Source organism: Diadema antillarum, unplaced genomic scaffold, assembly GCF_040938485.1.
Source record: "Diadema antillarum isolate AM-2024a unplaced genomic scaffold, OU_Dant_1.0 seq00000229_RagTag, whole genome shotgun sequence".
NCBI classification, from domain to species: Eukaryota; Metazoa; Echinodermata; class Echinoidea; order Diadematoida; family Diadematidae; genus Diadema; species Diadema antillarum.
The window spans coordinates 389,808-413,161 of record NW_027271279.1 but is presented as its reverse complement, the minus strand read 5'-3'; the positions used below and the strand labels follow the sequence as shown (position 1 = coordinate 413,161).

Sequence of the window (23,354 nt, the reverse complement as noted above, 5' to 3'; positions counted from 1 at the left end):
ATGTCACATATGGACAACAAAATAGAGAAAATATTAAGAAAATTCAACATATTTTCACTTTTCTTGCAAAATGAAGGAGCACTTAACAAAGCTCTTTCAGAAAGTGGGGGGAATAATATCACCAATAACTTATGTTAGTACAAAGTCTATGGAATGTGCAATTTTCATGAAAATGAAATTTTGTGGAATTTCCTTATATTTTCATACTGTTGTCCATGTAAAACATCATGAACTATCTTCTTATTCAGTGATGACAGCACCAAAACTTTAACAATTCATAACTTTGTGTTTAAAACAATTGACCAATTTTTCTCAAATGAGGTTAGTTAAGTGGTGTATTTTACATATATTCCTGTGTTCTATTAACATTGCTGCTTTCACTTAATCCACATTTATATAAATTTGTGTTTAGGTTTCCTTTAATTAACGTTCTTCATCTGGTTCCATGGAGTCACTGTTATCTCATCTTCTCTCACTATATCAATATCCCTTGCCTAGATTGGATAGTAACCACAATTTCAGGATATAATCTTACAGCATATGTAATGAATTAACTAGCACACATCTCATCCTACGCAGCAACGTACGCATTCTCTATAGGTCCACAGCTTCCTGGAAGGCAGTTTGGTTGCCAGAGTAACTGCCCCGAATTCCGCAGAATCGTTTCTGGAGCACTGATTGTTGACGCAGTCATGCTAGTAAGTTGTATCATCTTAAACAAAATGAGAATCCTCATACATTGCTGATAAAAATTAATCAACAAAAAGACAAACACTTCCAGAGAAAGTTTCTCTTTCATTAATCTATTGCTCTTGGCAATACAAAATCTGTCAACACTTTTGATATAAACAGAGTGCCTTTGATTTTTTTTTCTGACACTTTTCTGCATTATATTTCATAAATGATTTTATAACAATAATAACATGATATTACCGACACTTTGGAAGTAATCAGGTGCTTAACACTTATAAGTTCAGAAGTCGCGACTATCATAAGCAATTGCCTGGAGTGACAGCAGCCCAGAAATACAGTGTAGAGAATTTAGTAAATGAATAACATAATGATAATAATAATAATAATAATAATAATAATAATAATAATAATAATAATAATAATAATAATAATAATAATGATAATAATAATAATAATAATAATAATAATAATAATAATAATAATACTAATAATAATAATAATAATAATAATAATAACAATAATAATAATAATAATTATAATAAGAAGAAGATAGCATCTTGAATAATTTCAATGGAAATATTACAAACATAGGTGTGCTATACTTACAAAGTGTGTGCAGTGTTTTGTTTTTTGGAATTTTGACTTTGAGAAGTCAAGTCTCTTTTAACAGAAAAGATTGAAAGCAGAAAGGTTTACAACACACACACACACACACAAAACAAACAAACAAACAAACAAACAAACAAACAAACCCTGAAACACTGTGGCTGTGTATCTGCATGCTGTACAATCATTACAACCACTTGTATTACACTGACCCACAGCACTTCTGGCATTGAAAGAAACTACAGGGTGAAAAGTACCACTTATAAATCTTTGTACACACATCTGAATAACACTTAAATTTGATAAACAAGCTAATGGTAAATGATACAACAAACTGCACAAAATTACACCATTTCCAGGAGAGGGTAGGTCTACTTTTGGCAGGCTGAAATGCACAATGCACTGATAGTGAGATCAAGTTTTATTCAAATGTTAGTAATTCAATGTTGGTGAATCAAAGATTTCTACTGAAATAAGGGCTTGACACTAACTCTCCTGTATTGGGGCCTGGTAAGGCAACTAAAATCTTTCAATTTGACATTTTGGTGGCCCAAAAAAAGATATGTAGTTGCCTGAAATAAGGCAAAAATAGCAATTCATATTGAATCTAAGTTGCCCGATCAGGCCACAAAACAAAAAATTTGGTGACGCTAGTATTTAGCGGCCCTGGACCACTGCTGACGTCAAGTCTTACAAAACCCCATTTTTGCATTTTGGTAATTTTTTCAATACCTTGTGCAAAATCAATCAAATATTCTGCCATATACAAGAGGATGTTCTGCAAGTCTGCAAACACACATGCTTTAGTGCCACACATGAAAAGATGTATGTCAATATTCAGTATGATTGAATCCACAAACTGTGTCGGTTCAAGTAGTGTCATTTCAAACAAGGTCGCGTCACAGGCTTACAAGTGCATTTATACATTTTCAGTCAATTACTGCACTGGAATCTCATTTAATGGCTGTTGTAAGATGGAAAAACCTGTAATTGGGGCAAAGCCAGAAAAGTAAATTTTCAGTATGGAGAAGACAGCTTCTTTTTCAAAGAGCAAGTACCTAGTATTATGTTGTCCTACAACAAGAAATGCTCCTAACACCTCAAGAAGGAAAACCCTACAACTCATCAAGACCTTCTCCGGGGATAAGGCAAGGATCGGCTCACGTGGGATGAGAGGATAGGCAGAGATGTTGGCTAAAGAACCGTTCCCACTCAGGGGCTTCATCCCCACCCCTTCCCTCTTCATGTGTGAAGCCATAGCAACTTGTCTAATTCCCTCACACTCTCAATATCTTGCTTTGAAGATGTTAATGCAAACCCAACACCACTCCTTACACATCATTCTGCCATCACATTCATATGACCCTGAATGCACATCACAAGATTAAAATATCGATGTTCTACCAAGCTGTTCACACACATCGCAAAACAATAGTTCTTAGAAATAGATTTATGCAACTCTGTGCGAAAACTGATAATTCTTGAGTGGCTATACTCGATGGATTATTGCCTAGAAGGATGACTGAAGATAATTATTTTGATACACAAACCAATACCAATTTTGTGAGGTATTGAAATCATTACACATGCCTACATGCATGATCGTAACGTATATCATTGTTCCACATAAGTCCATGTTTCTACTCATTTTTTTTGGGTCCACTTTTTATGCATCTGTCAGCGGCTTTTCTCCGTTTAGTTTCTCCTTCCTTGATAAAGTGGACTTAACGAGGAATGAAATTTCCTGCAGCATCAGAACAAGAATTGGTTTCCTCCACTTTGATGATGTACAAGAAACACTATCTTTAATAAGTATTGAGAAATAAGAGAATAAGAAATTCAGAACAAAAAAAAAATTATTTTGCATCAAAAGAATTTATAGCATCTTACGTACGTGACACCTTATATTAGTCACGTGATCAAAATCATTCTTCCCCTATCAATCAGTAACATGAATGTCAATCATCAACACATACATCTTCAACTAATACAAACTGTCCAAGACAAATAGTACTGTAAAAACAAGTCAGGAGATGTTCACATGGGATATGAGTTTTGAATGACAGAGGGCAGGAGACACACAGGGAGGGGGGAGGGGGAAGGGAGAGAGAATGATCAACAGAAAGGCACACATTGTAATCTCCATCATCGTTACATCTCGACTAATATCAGATCGAGCAGCCCGCATTACAAGAGAGCTAACATGCCAGGTAACTCAAGTCAAGCATGGCGCAACCCCGCGTTTGCTTCATTTTACAAGAGCCGAGCGGCACAACCTTTCATCGGGTCGTAACCACACCGATACTCTCAGCCTTGCAACAATTCACGCAGCGCTTGATAAGGGGTAATTAAAAAGTGTGAGCAGATGGATTGCGAAATTCAAACTTATGGTGGACTCCTTTTTAATTCTTCCCTTTCGCTCATGCCGCTTGGATTCACAGAAGAAAATAATATATTGATAGAAGAGTTGGTGGTGACAGGCAATCACAATTAATCAAAATGAGTGGTTGAATTATGAAGTATCACAGACATTAGCAAAATGTGATTCAGAAGGGTTGGGTTATTGTAACAATATCTTTTGCACTTTCAAGGACACGCAATGAATATCTCTTACAGCAAATATTTATTACCTAAAGCACAATGGTCATAACTATATCATTACATGACATGGAGGCATTAGAGTGTTAGTGAATTACATAATAAGTAATACTGTCTGCAGTATCTGTATCATAAACCCCTACAAGTGAGTAACAAAATCTCCCTCTCCTAAAAATGAGAAATGATTGGAAATGACAGTTCTTCTATAGAAAAAAATATGGTGACCTTTGACCCACTGCCAATAACATGTTCATGAGACTAACTACTCAAACAAGTTCATTGATTAATCTCATCAAATTTGTTCTCACCTATTCTATAAGTCATTTTGCGTCCCATGAGGTGGTACGAATGGAAAAGTCTTGCCACAACTTTCAATTGTTCTACCAACAACAAAAACCCTTTCACATTTGATAAATGATTTAATTTGGATTTTGCTGCAATACTGATACTTGTTGCACTTAACTTTTAGCATTTTTTTTCTTCTACGATCTCCTCTTTGGCCTTTAACACATGTATCCCTTTAAGAACTGCTGTCAGAAAGTCAATAAACTGAAGAAAGAGTTGATTGCTCTTTTAAAATACTCAAACTGAGGACCATTAAATGAGTGTTATTGTTTTCATAAACTGGGCTGGCGTGAATAAATCTTCCACTCCACAAGGCAGAGATGATTAATCATTTTCTTGAATTTGAACATGACTGAGCTGCTTTCATACAAAAGAGTTCACATTTCACTACAATTGAACATTTACTATTGAATATTTCTTATCTCATTTACATGATTTGCATAATGTTTATTATACAGGTCAACAGGTCACTATTGCTTATCTTTTTTTTCCAATTGTGTAATACTTTTGTTAAAATTTTAATCATTCCTTTTGTCATTGTTTGCACTTCTGGAATTTTAATTTTCAAAATAAAAAACTTTAACAAAAGTTGAATATGCTTCCTTTGAATATGAAGGTATGACATCATATGGTGTTTTTTGTTTCTCAATCAAAATATTTGAAGTATTCGACAGGAAATGTGATTTATGTCAATAATATCACTGTAAAAGCTGTTATTTTCATGAGGGTTTAATTTTGGTAAAGTTTGAACAAGTTCAGTGAAAAATGGAAAGACACACTTAAAAAAAAAAAAGTGCTTGTAATGTGCCAGTCCCTCAAAGAATAAATTGATGAAAAATTAAATTTACATATAGATATAGATATATAGCCCACAACTCAAGAAAACAAATTAAAGACAGGACACGGGACAATATGATATCAAGGGACATAAACAGTGACAGGACAATAAACATAAGAAGACTGTCAATTTGGCATACTTCTCAGTGTGGGAATCATTGCACAGGTCATGCAATGTTAAAATGCTGAGAAAATAAGAACATGCAAATACTTTTAAATTGTTCACTCTATCTTGTTCAAGAAAAATTTTGACTACTATAAAGCCAAGCGGCAATCATCAACAAAACTAAAAACACATGAAATTACCCTACTTTGACTGAACCCTTCAAAGAAAAAATATGAACATGAAGAAATCTTCACTTTTATAGTAACCTCAAGTCCTCAACATTTCATCAAGTGTTGCTGACACATAGGATGTTTTGTGCGGTACCAAAGAACCGTTCCCCAGGACCTGCAGTGAAAACAGGGCACCTTCAAGGCCGCCCACGGTCCCTGTTCCCTGTCTGTCCACACATCATAAAAATCCGACCAACTGTCAAAGGGCCACAAAGTCAAGTTGATGACTGCAGGTTTTTCTCTACTCTGGCACCATTCCCCATGTCTGGTGCACCAAAGACGCAGCAAAATGTTTTAAAAAAAGAAGAAAAAATACTCAAAAACACTAAAAAAAAAACGCTTTTTTTTCCAATCTAGCCCTATTCTGGGTAAAATGCAATCAAAATCACGATTTATGAGTTTTGCTTCTGGTTTCTCCTCTTTCCCTATTCCCTTTAAATATTTTCTGGTATCACTTCTCACTCTTTCCCATCAATTGTTATAGAAATGTGTACACATAAAAAATGCTGACCAAACGACAAGGGAGGTATTTCCCACAATCTGCACATTTTTGCCATATCTCAGCAATGTCCATTGCATTCTGCAATGTAAGATAGATAATAACACATAAGATAACTTGGAAATTCACATCCATCATTTCCAGACACTTTTTATGAAGTATTCTGAGCACAAAATATGCCCTACTATGCTATCTCTGTCACAAAACAATAGTTAACTCAATTGAGATAATTGAATATGGTTGCAGTTTGTTATATGGGTAGAGTTCATTATTCCAGAAATTTGTTATTGTGAAGGTTTGATATTACGAAGGTTTATTAATCTGAAAATGAAAATGGCTCATAAATTATTCAAAAGGTCCGTTACTCAAGAAATGACAAAGGGTTCATTATTCGGAATCTTGACTTTTCTATACGGACAAATGAATACCCTGCACATGAAAATACAAAGATTTGCAAACATGCCAAATATAGGTCCTACCACTTAGAAAAAAAATCTTCCAACATAACATTAACACCTAAAATTCTGACTTGATATTCAACTTTAAAGGGTTTGTACAGTTCTGGTTGAGGTGAGGATTTAGCTTTTAACGTTTTGCGAGATATTCAGAAACCACTCTATGAGATGTCAAAGAGCATGCAATTCTAAGGGGTATCAAAGGTTTATTGGAGGAAAATCGGTTTTGAAATGGCTGAGATATCCCAAAACAAGGTGAAACAAAGAGATCCTTATAAAAGGCATGGCCTGTCGACTTTTATTATTATTATCACTTTTTGGGATATCTCAGCCATTTGAAAACCAATTTTCATCAAATAAACGTTGAATCCTTCTTAAAATTACATGCTCTTTCATATTTCATAAGAGGTTTCTCATTATCTCACTTAGGAATGTTCAAAACATGAATCCCCACCTTAACCAGTACTGTACAGTCCCTTTAAGATACATACTAATATTGTACATTGATATGAATATTACTTGACATGTTCTTTGCTATTGCCAATGTAGTAGTTATCAATTGTGCACAAAATATATATATATTTTTTTTTTTTGGGGGGGGGGGCCCATGGGTAATTTTCAGCATCAGCTTGTTTGAATTCTATGTATGTCATCACTTGCACCATAGGAAAATGCCTTAAACACAAATTTTAATTCAACCTTCCACTCTCTACAACCCTCCCCCCCCCCCCCCCAACCACCATCACCAAGTAATTATGACCTCAATTCTGGGTGTAGTGCCTTTCTGCCTCTGACAGAATCTTCTGAAAGAAAGAGACATTAGTTCAGGTTCTTTTTCTTTTTTTTTTCTTTTTTTTTGGGGGGGGGGGTGTGGCAGGGGAATCAGGTGCAAATACAATTGCACTGACAAACATCATACCTTGAAGAAATTTGCTCAATTATTGGTGTCCAAATAGAGCAGTTTTACCCTTTTCATCGATTGAGTGTAAAGAGTGAATAGAAAAGAGGTTAAACCTTCAAAGAAAGCATCCAAAGAATGTGGATTAATTCAATTTTAAGAAGTTCCCCGCCATTGAATACATCATCAAGCTGAGGTCTTCCCTCCTGCCACGTGTATGGGAGATACAATCAAAGATATTGACCACCGATTCTTTTTGATGGGCATGATGTGGCGAAGAGCCTTGGTGCAGACAAATTTGTCTGTTGTCATGGAGCCAGTCTTGATTGGGGTAAATTATAAAAAATAAAAAAGATGATTGCAATACCACATTTATATGTCAGAGGGCACTCTGTATTTGCACCTGTGTGCATTCACACAGCACAGAAAACAATTTCCTGAGCAACATTTTTCCGAAATGAGTCGCAGGGCATTAAAAACACATCTAACTAGCCAACTTGCAAGAAAGGTTTTGCATGCAAGGGCCCCATACTTTGGGCAGGCGAGCAGCCATTCATTTTTCTTGTCCGACAGTGAGATTTAGTTGCCCGGGATAAGCAGTCACGTAGCTTTAACTGAACAATCTGAAACATTAACAAAATGTACAACAAATACAACTCAATCCAAGAAATGTAAAATCTGCACCCATACATTTCTTCAGAGTCAACAAATCAGTAAAGAGCAACAAAGATAAATTCAAATGCATGGGTCCCTGGCTGAGATGTTCAGTACTGTAGTAACATCTTCATAATTTCTGATGTGGCTAGTTATTCATACAGCATGAAATCTAAAACTCAGACTGTCACAGTTCATTTCACTTCTTATTTTTTTCTCTGAATGATTTTATTTCCCTATGAAGCAGATGATCATTTACAAGAGTATTTCAATCAAATCCAACTTATACTGAGAGGGCGTTGGTAGTGAAAGGATTAATGCCTTGTAGTTCATCTTAAAAACTGATGAATTAATTGAAATTGAATCAAAGCGCGAGTGTAAACTTCCCTTTTCTACATGTTTACAATTTGTGATTAAATCAAAATTCATGGCATCAGGACGATTAGTGAATAATTTCAGTCATGACCACACACACATTTTCTAATCAGATTAGAAATGAAAGGAGCAATAAACTCATCACAGGCAGAGAAATCAATATGAGGACAATATTTGAATTTGGAAGAAACCACATTCACACTCATAGCACAAGCTTTACACCAAACCACACTTTCCATCATTTCTCCCATCATCCTACTTGAATATCACCAAGAAGACAAAATCACTAAAAGTCTCCTTTTTTGAGCCGCATTTTCTAGCATGCAAGATGACAGACCAGAAACAAAGAGAAGAAAAAAACTAAATACCACCAAGACCAAAATTGCAGTAGCTTGGAAATCAATGCGCAGAAACCACAATACATCAGTACATAAAATTGTTCATAAATCATAACGAAAATGACATATGAGCAACATTTAATTTTTATCTTTTCTTTTTGGGTAGATTTGCAAAAATTCTTAGTTGAATTTAGAGGAGACATTCTCAGGTTTTTGTGCTTGTTTCTACTTTAAATTTCCCTGTAGGAGATTTGTGGTTCATGATATGGTCTACAATCCTTGTAGGACCATATCAAATTTATGACTATGAAACATGAAAGATTGAAGCATATGCACAACAATCAGTCCCAATGAGAGATATCCTGAGAACATTGGTTTGACAGTCATCACTTTCTATCTGACATTTTCTATTGATTGGAAGCAGGCTTTTAAATGATCGTTTGTCCAGCAATTGATTCCTTACTCTGCACCCTAACAATGGGAGTGAATGTTCCAAATTGAAGAGAGAACAGTCGCAGTGAAAACAATGCACAGAGATACAGCTGTAGCTGATACTGATAGTCTTGCCACATCAAGACTTTGTGGTGACAAATGTATGCGAACAAACAAAGCAATTAACTTAGTCTTGTCTTTATAGCTGCTCCCATCCCTTTGGAGTAAATTTTCTGAATACAACAGCCTATCAGTAATCTACACTATCTTTAATGATTTTTTAGGGACTAGTTTACATTACATGCAGTCAACATTTCATATAAATAGAGAAACCAAATCATTAATTTGTCTACTACCACAGTAAATCTCATGAAATTTTGTCAAAAACTTAAATCATTCATGGGACATCATTCACTCATTCCCCTCTTTGAAACTTCAGTTGTTTGTTGCTTAAAAAGACCAAAGTAAAGAAAAAAAAATTGAAAGAAAGTCGTGTTGAAAACAAAAGCACAGCTGCCTTTGGAATTCCAAGCCAGATGAAAAGAATAATGAAATAGCCAAAAATATTTCATTCATTTGGCTTACACTGTACATTGTACTTTTTCATCACTGGTCATGTTACCTTCCCATGTAAAGTGTCTCATGGCATTTATCAGAGCAGGTGCATAACGACTGGTAAACAAACAAAGATCATCCCTGGGAGTGGGGTGGTACATTTCATGAGATACCGCAAAACATGGCATAGGTGGGGAGGGGGAGAATAGAGAGGGGAGGGTGGGGAAGGGGTGGGGGAAGGGAGGGGACGGGAGGGGAGGGGAGGGGAGGGAAGGGGATGAGGGGCAGATAAACACATTCTTGAAATCTTTATCTGAACGCTGTCAGGAAATGAGGATTATCTCATCCTATTATTCACGCCATCCTTGGAATCACCTTCATGGCATCGATTATATGCTTGGAGAAGAGCTGTGAGGTCAAATGCTGTTTTTGTTGAGGCAAATGCTCCATTTTTGGCACATTACATGCTCCTTGGGACAACCACACGTATTCATACAGACAGTCTACGACTGTGCAGTGAATCTGTATCTAGATTATGCAAATTGGTTCAGAGGAGAATAGTCCGGCTATATATAACCATCATTTTAGGGAATGACTTAATTGATAGCAGAACAATGCTTTACTATACAAACTTTCAGTTACAGCAACTAACAGTAAGAAAAAAAAAATAATGGAATAAAATCAGTAAAATCAAGTATGTTGAGACCATTCACCTTTCTTCTCAGAGAAACTCTGAATATTGATGAATTTTGCTGATCATGGGAGTACAGACATTTCACTGTTATAAAATACTTATGATCTCGTGATAGAATGCTTTGTTCTCTATCTTCAATTCCATAATATTTCAGCTGTTATATCACATGCCATTAGTATTGTCTGCATGCCTCACTACTACTCTGTAGTCTGATCTGTCATCACCCATATTTTTTTTTCTTTCTCACTTCTCTATTGTTGATGTTTTACTACACTCTTTCTTTTACCACATGCACTTGTGGAATAGCTTGTGGAATGACGGATGTGGTTGGAACAATAATACATTGTTAAGATTCTTTCACTTGCCTTTCATTTTGCTGATTGGTATTGTATAATACAAGTACATTTCCATTTCTTTTTATTTGCAATTTTGCTTTTCACTTGGTAGCTTGTTTCCCATCAATCAATTGTGTCCGCGCCTATTCTCTGCATTCTAATGATTTCTTCAGTCTGAAAAAAAAAGTATGTTATAACTGCTCTGACTTTTACTCATTCTCTCTTATATACTCAAATAGTTTAGAATTCTCTGGTACACCAAGTCTTATCAGGGCTTATATGTGCCCTCACGACAACAGAACAAAAATAGGATTTAAAGAAAATCCTGAAAACCTTCCCAGACCCCTGCAGCTTCTTAGGTCATCCAAGAATGTAATTCTATTTTCACATGGTGTATACAACTCCAACAAAAATGGGTCTGCACTGAACAATAACAAGACTAAGAAATAAATAAAAAGGGGGAAAGTTACAATTGAAATGCACATTATTCACTCCTGCTTTCACTGGGGAAATGTGATGGAAAAGGGTGTGGGGTGGGGTGGGGTAGTCTACCCTCTTTTTTAAGTAATTCTTTTCTATCATGTCTTTATCCTATCTTTTCTTCCTGTACCTCTCTATAGCAGTTCAGACTTTCATTCTTTTGCATCACTTCTTCTCTCAATCTATTATTCTGTCCGAGGACGGATGAGCCTCGTCAGCCTTTTCACCCATCCCTCCATCACAATATCGAGTCAGGCAGGCGGAATGTTACCCTTTTCTTTAGCTAATCTCCGCTTCAAAGTTCCACGCGGAGTGTCTTTCCTGCATTATTCAGGCTTATCTGACGATATAAATGGCATGTTTTTGTTGTGTCTGAAGTAAGAGACAGAGTTTACAGACTGTATTCTGTTCAAAAAGCTGCCTCATTCCCTTGGTTTCTTACCTTGTCTCCCTATATCCTATCCATTTCCTTAACTTTAATGATACACCATAAAACTGAAGTTTCTCAATCACAATAGCACACTAGAACTAATTGCATTAATATGCAGAACTCTTTTTTCTTTCCCTCCAGGATCTTTTGTCAGATTTTAAGATGAAAATAACATACTGTATATTTCACGATGCTTTTATTATCGTGAATTTCGAGAATCAGGTGCTATTTGCAAATGTAAAAACATGCAAAAATATTAACTGTGATCCAGACATGAATGTGACATACAGGCATACGTTTCTCCAATCAGTAATGTACTCCACAATCACGAATTTAACCAATACTCACGAAATTGCCAGGAAGTTCCAATTTGCGAAAATTTAGACTCACTAAATATGGCGTATACAGTATTCCTTTTATGGGCCAGCATCATATCACGGAGTATGAATTAGAATATGCTGTAATAATCCTTCAAAATATTTATCTAAGAAGGAGCCAAACACATACTTCAATTCTGAAACCCAAGTGCTTTGAAACATAAAATGCTGCCCCATTCCATGAGACAAGAGTTCCATGATTAACCTTTTCAGTATGCAAATACGTACTGAAGAGGTTGCAGCAGGCTCATTGGCTCGTGCTAAATTCAAATCCTTTTTTAGTATGCGTGAACAAGGCTGCCGACATTCACACATCAAAATAAGGGAGGTTTAACCAGTTGAGGACGGGCTGATTTTGCTACAACACGCATTTCCCAAAGATACCTGCCCAAGTATACTTGAGACTCGTCTACGAAGGGTTAAAGGAGCAACTAAAAAGGGTAATGCTAGTGTGCTACAGGCATCTCAACAGGTGAAAAATACTTCCTGGATCATAAAGGCTTTTACATAAATTCTCCAGTCAGGATATTAAAGGGATGGTACAGTTTTGACTGAAATATGGATAAAGGTTTTTATTTTTTGTGAGAAAATTAGAAACCACTTATAGGAAATATCAAGGAGCTTAAAATTCTAGGAGGAATTAAAAGTTTACTCAATGAAAATCGGTGTTGAAATGGCAGAGGAATCCAAAAACAAAGCAAAACAAAGTGGCCCTAGTAAAAGGTAGAACCCACCTTTTATTAGGACCATTTTGGTTTTTGATATCTCAGCTATTTCAAAACTGATTTTCATCAAAACAACTTGATTTCCTTTTAGAGTTGTAAACTTGTATGCTCTTTCAGATATCTCATAAGTAGTTTAGCATTATATCTCATACACATGCAAATAACAAACTAACAAACAAACTAACTAAAAATTTGAAGCCCCAGGTCGATCAAAACTATATTATCCCTTTAACTTTTTTTCATGGTGCCTCCTGGAGAATCAGGAGGATGTAGTAGCACTGCATATGCAGGGCAATCCTGTTACAATCAACACAGTTATAACAAAAATCTTTTACAATAAAGTAAACATTCAGGTCCCAAAATTATTATCGTTCTAGACTATGGTGCAAAATTAGCTGCGGTTGTAACAGAAGAAAACTGGCGGTCCTGAGGACTTTGTTATGATGAGAGCAACCTGTACTAGCCATTCTCAAAGGCACTCACAACTGTTGTTAGTAAATATCTGTTTGTGAAAATTACCATGACAATGGAGGCTTTTATTTTCACTGCCACTGCATTAGGCTACCATAGAAGTTTCTCCTACTAGTACTACCACCATACCAAGTTCCCTTCATACCCCTTGTCATCTGGTGGTCCCCCCCTTCCAATCCCCATTTCCTGGGAGTAAATGACAACTGAAATGACCTTTGGGAGCTATTCCCCCTCCCCATACGGATCCCTTCTATAGGCAATCACCATTATCATTATCACGTTTGATCAATACCAGTGAACCAGGCATGAAATCTGAAGGAATACTCCGGGACAATGTGCCCATTTTCGACTCAAGACCGAACCGCTCACAATATCCTCTAATGACGTGAGCAATCTATCCAATTCTGTGACAAAGAACATATAAATAGATAGGCCTATATTGGGGGGGGGGGGGGGAGGGAGGGAGGGGGGTGGAGAGAGAAAAGAAAGCAGGTGAAATTGAGCACCCCACCCCTTTTCATTTAATCCATCCCCCATTAACTTGGGCTGGGTGCCCATACAAAAGGATTGTCAGAGTCACCAATGGAAAGTTGATTTCCTGTAATTGGGGCTTTTGATACACGACAATAAGTGGTTGACAAAACTTCAGTGGATTTAGCCATTCACCTGGCCCCACTAATAAGCCAGCTGGGTACAAGAGAAGGATTCCTACCCCACTATAACACACCCATCACTCAGTGCACCAAGACACATTCCAACTATAAGCGACCTATTCAAACACGTTTACAATCAACATTGTTCCCTTTTTATAGTGAAGTCCATGTTATTCTCACCTTTTTGATTCAGAAAACTGCATGAAGAATTGAAGCGATATCAGTCACAGCACCTGAAGATACCATAACAAGTGCTCTACTTTTCTTATCCCCCCCCCCAACAAAAAAACAAGCAAAAACAATAGCAATAACTGCCTGCTCACCTCAAAATTTCAAACCTTAGGATCAGGAAGATAAATAACCTGTAGCCATGGTTCTAGCTTTTTAAAAAGCGCACGATAGTCAATTCCAATAAATTCATGAATTTCTGCTGCTAAAAGGGCTGAGGGATTATCAACCTTTCTCCATTCTCCACCACTTGGCCCGTGTCATATTATAATATTAAAAAAAAGGTCCACAAAGAGACCTGCGGGCTGTTCATTCAACTGTAACATGTCAAGTTCCCTTATTAATCAAGCTAGAGTTTCAGACTGATCAGACGGCTTTCACATACGAGAGATATGAAAGGAAATATGAACCACTTCCAAGACCCTGTTCATTTTGGTAAATTTATACCATTTCAAAGTTATGAGGTTTTTATCACAATAAAAGTTCCAATTTACTTTGCCTGCATGCCATTCTTTGTACAATTGTCAATCACAGTTAGCAAACACTGTTAAAATTATATTACCTGTCTTTTTTCACTTCTCCCATGTTTTTTCTGGCTCCCCTTGCATATTTCTTTTCTCCCAAACAATGTTTTCATTTTCATCACACAATCTACAAACTGAAGCTAGCAAACAGTGACACACACAAACAAGACTGCACTTCATTTGTACAGCTAGCACTCATGGATATAGCACTACTTCCCCCCCCCCCCCCCCCAAAAAAAAAAAAAAAAAAAAAATTGACACAAAATAACCTCAAAAGGTTTCTATCACACAACACATTATTTTCATATTGCAATAAAGTTGCATTAACCTGAAGCTAACAAAGGAGCAATAATATTTCAGGTTTAAAAAACGAATAAAAAATAAAATGTGGATTTTGAAGTAAAGTCATTCCATATCACAACATTAAAAACTGCTAACTTGAGCTTTCCTATCTTACTGAATAATAAAAATCAAAAGGTAGAAATACTGTTACTCAGTTTCTGCCATACAAAACCTGAGAGACAGCTAAGATACTTGCCAAGTGAAAACTATTTGAACTTTTCAAACATTGAACTTTTCAAACATAAAACATGACAAATTCTGACATGTTATTATGAACTTATATTCTTGAAAATTAATGTGAAACTGATTTTATGTTCCATTCTTCAACAAAATGCTCAAGTTTGCCCTTTTGTACTTTTCAATCAGCAATGTCTCATTTTGCAAATTAGTCTACTTCATAGTCACTTTTAAGGAATTAATCAATATTCTTTTGAATATGCACAAACCTAACACATATTTGGTTGGCACATTACAAAATATTACAACAGGCAATGCACATCATTATGTAGATGAACTCGCATCATTGAAAAACATTGAGATTAGACCTAATGTGTCCCTCTGTCAATGCACGCTGACATACAGAAGGTCTGCATTCTGAGACTAGGAAGACAAGGTAAGAAACTTACAGCCAAATCATCCAACAGGAATGCACACACCTGTAAAGATGTCAACATCGAGATCTGCCCAAGGTACAGCTGTAGCTCCAATACTTTGGCAACCATCAACACTCTTGAACTGCCCTGGCCTCCCACTGACATTGAAACCGCTCTCAAGGAAAGATATGTATTTCATCAAGGTTCTCCGTTTTCGCAACCTCAACATCATCAGACTTCCTTGGCTCTATCCCAAGCCTTCATTTGAAGGTATTTTACTTGAGATTTGTCTTGAAGAACTGACTGAGAACAGAACATACTAAACATATCATCAAAGATTTTTTTTCTTTTTCTTTGTCTATAATCCATACCAGGAAGTAGAATATTAGTAGACCGGTATATTCTTGTGTACCAGCTCATTCATACCAGGAATCAAATGCTGCATGTATTATCATACCATAGTGGTTTGCATTAATGCATTTAATCTTCATGCATACATTATGATAAAGGCTGTTCCTGACCAAAGGAAAGTTTGCCAATGCTTTTCAGAAAAAATAACTGGGTTTTAATCACTTACACATGTTTTCCACGAAGAATAGGTATTTTGAATGATAGGTCTTCGGGGTGAATATCCTCATAATATTATATGATAGCTAAACTGAGTATTAAAACATGCATACAAAGGAAGCTAGCAGTCACTGTTCGCTCTCCCTGTGATTGTTAACACCCGACAGAGTTTCTACAAAGCCTCTGAATTGGAAGGAAAACGTATTTATTGGCACATAAAGCAAATTCATATCAGACAGAAGTCCTATTTCACCGACAGGAAATTACTATGTACATGTCACAATACTGTTCCATCCTCGTCATATCTCAGTAAACATAGATATCATTCAAGGTGGACTTTATTTAATGGAACATTTCTGGGAAAATATTTGCAAATTTTTTCAAACTGCAGCACCTTCAAGGAGGTATCCTGCTTTCAGACACAGCGCCGTCAAAGAACTTCAAAAATGTTGAGGTGTCGGCAAAATGCCTAACCCTTTGACTTGAAAAGAAAAATGCTTCAATGATTCCTATCAATGTATATGAACTGACTCATAGTGTAAAGTCCTCTTAAGCAATGAAGTTATGATTTCTGAATGTTTGTTTCCCATAATCATATTTGTCATGGTCCATACAAGGTGTCCATAAATTAATGGAATATCCATGAATGTTACGATAATTGCTCTCGACCTTTTGCTGGGGAAAGTAAACCAAGGAATTGGCTCCCTATACCATTTCAACCTGTTTGGAGTCAGACCAAAGACGAACCGGCATAACAATGACTCTACAAAGCCTAAACTTAAACTGCCCTCAAAAAAGTTTATGCATGCCGAACACAATGCTTACTCAAGGGGAAAAAAGCCTACTGTGTTGACTGCATGCCTGTAACTGCTTTGTACAATAGAAATGGGAAACCATACAGGCCCCGGTAAACATGTATCGTTTTACTGAGTCAAGAAGAGAATTCCCGGGCGCCTGAAACTACGAGAGCTCACACAGTGGGCTTGGGGAAGATTAGCCCAGCTTTGCATTTTGAGCAAAAATTTGGAGTGATTTGAAAGAGACGGGTTGTATGGAGCAATTCACGGCGACAACTTTTGAAAACTTTCGGTGGGATTTAAACAGGAACAGAGCAAACACATGATTCAATAGCTTCAAAAGCAGTGATCATCCAATTATTTTTTCTTTTCCAATCTATTTCATGCCAACCGGCCACTCTCAATATCTGTTTGAAAATCAAGATATGTTTGATTTCTATGTTTCATTTTAATCAAAAACTTCAATGCCAGTGGACCAAGATGTAAAATATCATCTTTTCACAAGCAGGCTACTTTATGAGAAACTACCTTGAAGACAAACTTTTTTTTTCTTATCCCATTTCAGTAAAAATATATATAAATAAGAATCAATTCCAGAGCTGGCCCACCTGCTAAGGGGTGAATTAGTTAAATTTTGCAGATCGATCTCAGCTAAAACACCAGCACTGCCCATAAAAAGACATGAAAGATGTCACCTGATCACATATTCATTGAAAGAAAATAATTGAAAAGTTAACAGGTACAATTATTTACTATATGAATGAGATCTGCTTCTTCTATGAATATAAAACATGTCATCTTTCTTCAAGAAACAAAAGCCTACACCAGACATCAATCTCTTCCACCAGCCTCTAAATCTTCTAGGTGATCAAAAGAAATGCCGAACCAGTAAACTGGCAACTATCAGTTTCTTCTTTTTTTTTCAATTCTTTTCTTCCAAGACTTCAATGAATTTTTCCTCTGTGATTAGGGATGTATGAAGATCAAAATGGCATCTGGAGTGATGTTGGGATTACGTACATCGCTTTTCAGTAAAGATGACACAATCTGGTAAAACTGCCTGAAGCGGCGGCAACTATACAGTGCAGCCTGAAATCCATCTCCTCTCAACTCCTCGAAAGTATGCAAGAAATTCTTCACTTACCGCTGACATCTTCAAAGCGTATAAAGTGAAACTTCCTTAATAATCCTGGCATTTAACTGCTCCCTAAAAAACATGAAACTATGAATATGAAAAATCATAATCCAGTGCATTTCCAATGCCTGGTGAAAAAAAACAGAAAAAGAAAGAAATAAAAACACTCAAACCTGAGATTGAAAGAAGCCTCAAACATGCAAAAACTGGATAAAATAAAAGACCAGAGTATCTACAATCCTCTATACATGGAATCAGATCACTCAAAACCAACATTCTACATCAAACCCAGGTTCACCACACAATGAAATTTCGGTATATTACTATGAAAGGTTAGTAAAGGCATACTTTAATACATACTTGTATATGTAAAAAAGTATATATTATACATTATATAAATGTGTGTGTGTGTCTGTGTGTGTGCATTTTATAAATCATAAGGTCCTTGATATATGTTTAAGTTTAAAATGTATGCTACTGTACTGGAAAAATTGCTGCTGTCTGCTCAAAGCCTGCACACATGCACACATGCACACACAAGATACTGCAAAGCAAGATACTGTAAAACGAGGAATTTTTGCGTGCATTTTAATTTCGCGAGCGCCAAAATTTGCAAAATTAAAATTCACGCGAAAGCTTTTGTCTACACTACATACATTGAATGCCAGTAGCAATTCGCGAAAATTTCATGCCACGAAAAAGGCTGTCATCTCAAATTCGCGAAAATTTCATGCCGCGAATATATCATGTTTTACAGTACGCTTACTGCATGAAATTTGGGGTAATTGGGGCCAACGGCCTTTTTCACGCTGTCAAATTTTTGCGAATTGCCGCTGGCATTTAAATGCATATAGTATAGACAAGAACTTTTGTGTGCATTTTGATTTCATGAATCTTGGCTCTCAGGAACTTCGCGAAATTAAAATGCAAGCAAACATTCCTCGTATTTGCAATGATCAGACTACTGACTGACATTAGTTTGACAGGCATTAGAAAATACTGGCCCCAAAAAGGCTCTATGTTCTGATATCTTCCTTACAAAAAAAAAAAAAAAAAAAAGGTTAAGTGAATATGGATATTTTTGTGAACATGGTTATTCATGTTGGGCATATGGTTTTGAAGTTTACTATCAACTAGTATTTATTCAATAAGGGGGATGGGAGAGGAAAATTTGGCTATGGGGAATTCAAAGGACAATTTCACCCTAATATATGTGTGGATTGAATTATACGGCTATTATTAGTAAAACACATCAGGGAAACTTTGGGGGAAAAGTGGACAATCAATTAAAAAATTTGAAAGTTTCAGTGAGCTGCCAACGCCACATGAGAACAATGCTACAGTTTGTGATGCCATAATCATATGAAGAACGATAAATAATAAAGAAAAATAATGAGAATTCGACAACGTTTCATTTTCTATGAAAAGCACACATTCCCTCGACATGTTACTGACATATGTTTAAGTCTAATATTATTTCCCTGCTTCATTGAAGAGTCAAGTCAAGTGCCCTAATTATTATATCAGAAAAGTGACAATATGTTGAATTTTCTTTATATTTTGAGCATTCTTCATTTATATGTGATATTACAAACTGGAGGTCTATCGTAGTCTTCTCATCCAGCGATGGCTGCACAAAAATTTTAAAGATTCATAACTTTGAACAGACTGTCAGATTTTGCATTTGGCGCAGATCTTTGAAATCATAAAAAGCACCCTTCCAAAGGAAAAAAAAAATGAGTTTTGTTGTTTGTTTGTTTCACAGTTCATATAACACAAGTACATCAAATAATCCTTTAAAACTTGTCGGAAAAGATAAAAGAGAGGTTTGGGGGCTGCTAACAAGTATTGAAAGTTTGTTTTCATCCAATCAATATGCAAATGCAGGAATGCATTGAAATTGCAAAAGTGTCAGTATGTTTCAGGCGGGTGTTTCCTCATATCAAATGAAATGCGTTACAGCTTTAGATGGAAAATTCCTTCAGGTAATCATATTCAGCGTGGGATGATATCAAACTACCTGCACCATTTGGAATAAAGCCAGGATTGCATGAACTACTTCTTAATAGATTTGACATAACTTGGAGGTAAATTGCCTTGGGCATCTTTAGAAACCAACTCAGCTGAAAATCCACTACCTGGTACTTTTGCAAAATGTGAAATTATGCTTTTAGCCTATTTTATTTCAGATAAACAAAAAACACTATAACTTCAACTTTCTGCTCTAAAGTGATATTATCAAACATAATGAAAGGAAAGTTTGATCAATCTCTGAGCCACAGTGTCACCTCTCACCTATCACAATGTAAGAAATGGTCTTCAAATTCAGTTGTACTTCACAGGGCCGGCACACTGTTTTCAAAAGTGTGGGGGCCCACTTCCGGGTTTCATGAGCTAACAAGCAAAGAAAGAAAAAAAAAAAAAAGGTCCTCAGCTCATCTCTCCCCGTCCCTGTCCACTTCCGGGTTTCTTCAGCTGACAAGCAAAAAAAAAAAAAAAAAGAAAAATAGGTCCTCAGCTCATTCTCTCCCCTCCCATTGTAGTGCCTCTTACGTACTTCCGGTTTGAAAAAAGTGTGGGGGCCCAAAGTGATGACACCTTATGTATTCCTTTGTATGGTTCACAAAAAGTGTGGGGGCCCGAGCCTCCACGGCCCCCATGGCTGCGCCGCCCCTGTTTCAATATTCATATTATCTTTAAAGGAATCATATAGTTTTGGTTGAGATCTAATTTTTTGGTTTCTTTTTTTTTTCTTTTTTGGGGGGGTTTTTTGTGTGTGAGATAATGAGAAACCTCTTATGAAATATAAAAGAGCATGTGATTTTAAGAGGAATTCAACATTTATTTGATGAAAATCGGTTTTGAAATGGCTAAGATATCCAAAACAGTCCTAATAAAAGGTGGGACCCATCTCTTATTGCGATCGCTTTGTTCTCCCCTGTTTTTAGATATCACAGCCATTCCAAAAACCGATTTTCATCAATTAAACTTTAAATTCCTCTTAGAATGGTATGCTCTGTATTATTTCATAAGTGGTTTTCATAAGCAAAAATTTAAAAACCCAATCCTCACCTCCATCAATACTGATCATCCCTTTAAACAGGCATAGTAAATCTGAAGAACAATGTCAAAGAAGTTGTCGATATAACAATCGGAAAGGAAAGAGTTAAATCAAAACTGGTAATGGAGAGAACTGATGAATATTAAAATCTTACATGTTTTCATGCACCAGTGATATGGGTCACTACCATACTTGCAAACCACATGACTGGATGATGTTATCACCTCCTAGCTTCCTGATTGGTTGTGGACTAATATGCTACAAAAGTCATGTTAAAGTTTAGTAATTATGCAAACCGCAACCCACCATCCTTCAAAAACATGTCTTAACACCATCAGGCACTGACAACTTTACAATAGTTGTCATGGAGACAATTCTTTTTTTTACACTAAAAAAAGGAAATTTGTGAAGGTTTATGAGCAGAAGACATTGTTACTTAGTGTAATTTACACATAAGACCACAAATGGTCCAGTCATAACAGATAGGTTTAGTTTAATGCAAGTAGTCAAGATTTCTCATCATGTTTCTGATCGATGGATCTAACGACCAAAAATGAAGTGAACTCAAAACTTTCTCACTTGTGAATGACATGCTCAGCCAGAAAAAAAAAATCTTACTGAACAAAATCTGATAGTACGGCCATATTCACTACAAAATTTTGAGACATAAAAACTTAAAACAGGGTGTCCTCAATACTCCAAAAACTTGTAAAATTACCTCATGAAATTTCTGGGAGAACTGTGCATACCCAGTTTACTCATTCAACATGCACCAATTGAAGAGCGGATCTGCAAAAATCGTATGTATAACATTGCAATTTTTTTCTGCTGTGTATGTTCTCTTTACAAAACACCTCGTGAAGTTTCATGCAAAGTTAGAAATTCTGCACTTTTCATGCAAAATTTCCTGTGAAATTTGGCATGATTACCAGGCAACAATCATCCTTAACTTCAAAGGTTTTGTAACTTTGCGAGTTTTCAAGCCCACTGCAAATAACCCTAGTGAGTCAACTACTCCATCATTAACCCACTCAGAACTATCACATCCAAATGCAAATTTAGACTGCAGATAAACAGGTGTCAAATGGAAGCGACAAAATCAAACAAAGTGGCAAATAAGAGTGTTAGTCAAGAGTTAACATTGGCATGTGACTGATAATTAATAAGATAAAGAGCACAGCTACGTAAATTTCTGCTGTCAGAGTCTACCGACGTAGTGTGACTGAGCACCAAGGGTTCAAGAATTTCACACTTGCTTTACAAAACACCCGGTGCAGAGCAGCAGGGAGATTTCAGTGCGGAGCTGCGGCAACAATGTGGCATTCTTCTTTATATACTCCATAGCCCACTTTAAAGATAAATCACTCACGTTTACCTGTCAATGATCAAAAATCTGGCATCTCTTCAGCAAAGACCACAGATCTACGGCACAGCGTTGCAAAGTTTCCCCGATGACTCCGGCAAATATCGCTCCAAGCCGATAGGATCCTCCTCCAGCCGTGGCAGAGTTCCGTGGCTAAAGCAGAACTCATACAACTGTCCGCTCCTGTGCCGATAGAATCAAAGAGAAGACGGACACCTCCAGTTACATGAATGGGTGCACACACCGCTCCAGTTTCCTACCTGTTTCAAGGCAAGACATGCCGAGGGATTAAAGGAGGGGGGCAGTCCAGATTCGACTGACACCAAAATCACCTTTTGTCTAACCTGTCGGACGTTCAGTGGGGTTCCAATTGCGGCGATCTGCGCTCATAAAGGGTTTACCAGACAAGAGGGGGGTGATGAATAGGGAGGGGTATAATACCACTTGTGGCAAACTCCCCAAGGGGGAGGTAACAACCCCCTGCCAATTAAAATGGTCTCGCAAGGGGCGAGTTTTTACGCAAGATATTACCACTGTGGAGGGGAGGGGGTGCACTGGTTGGAAATCTCTGGTCTGAGAGATAAACTATAAAACAAGGAATGTTCATGTGTATTTTAATTTTGCAAGAGCAAAGATTAACAAAATTAAAATGCATGAACAAGTTCTTGTCTACACTGTTATATGCATTGAATGCTAGTGGAAATTTGCAAAAATTTCATGCCACAGAAAATGCCATCGGCTCCAATTCGTGCAAATTTCATGCCACGAATATAACATGTTATACAGTACATAATGTTATATGTATCATTAGAAGAAGCATGGACATACAGTTTGGATGATGATTGAGTGGACCAGTGAGGGAGTTATGGAAATAACTCTGGTTCCTCGTAGCCATAACATGCAATAGACATAGGGGAAAACGGAAGTGCCACCTGGGCCTCAAGAGCTTCAAAATGGG

At 36.6% G+C, this 23,354-nt stretch overlaps 1 long non-coding RNA gene across 1 annotated transcript in view; it reads right to left on the bottom strand.

The window, feature by feature from the left end:
• LOC139729228 (uncharacterized) overlaps nucleotides 1–22,569 on the bottom strand; it is a 60,796-nt gene extending 38,227 nt beyond the window's left edge. The window contains exon 1 of the long non-coding RNA XR_011710856.1: nucleotides 22,409–22,569. This is a non-coding gene — a long non-coding RNA (uncharacterized lncRNA). The remainder of the gene's footprint in view (nucleotides 1–22,408) is intronic.
• Nucleotides 22,570–23,354: the final 785 nt, after the last annotated feature.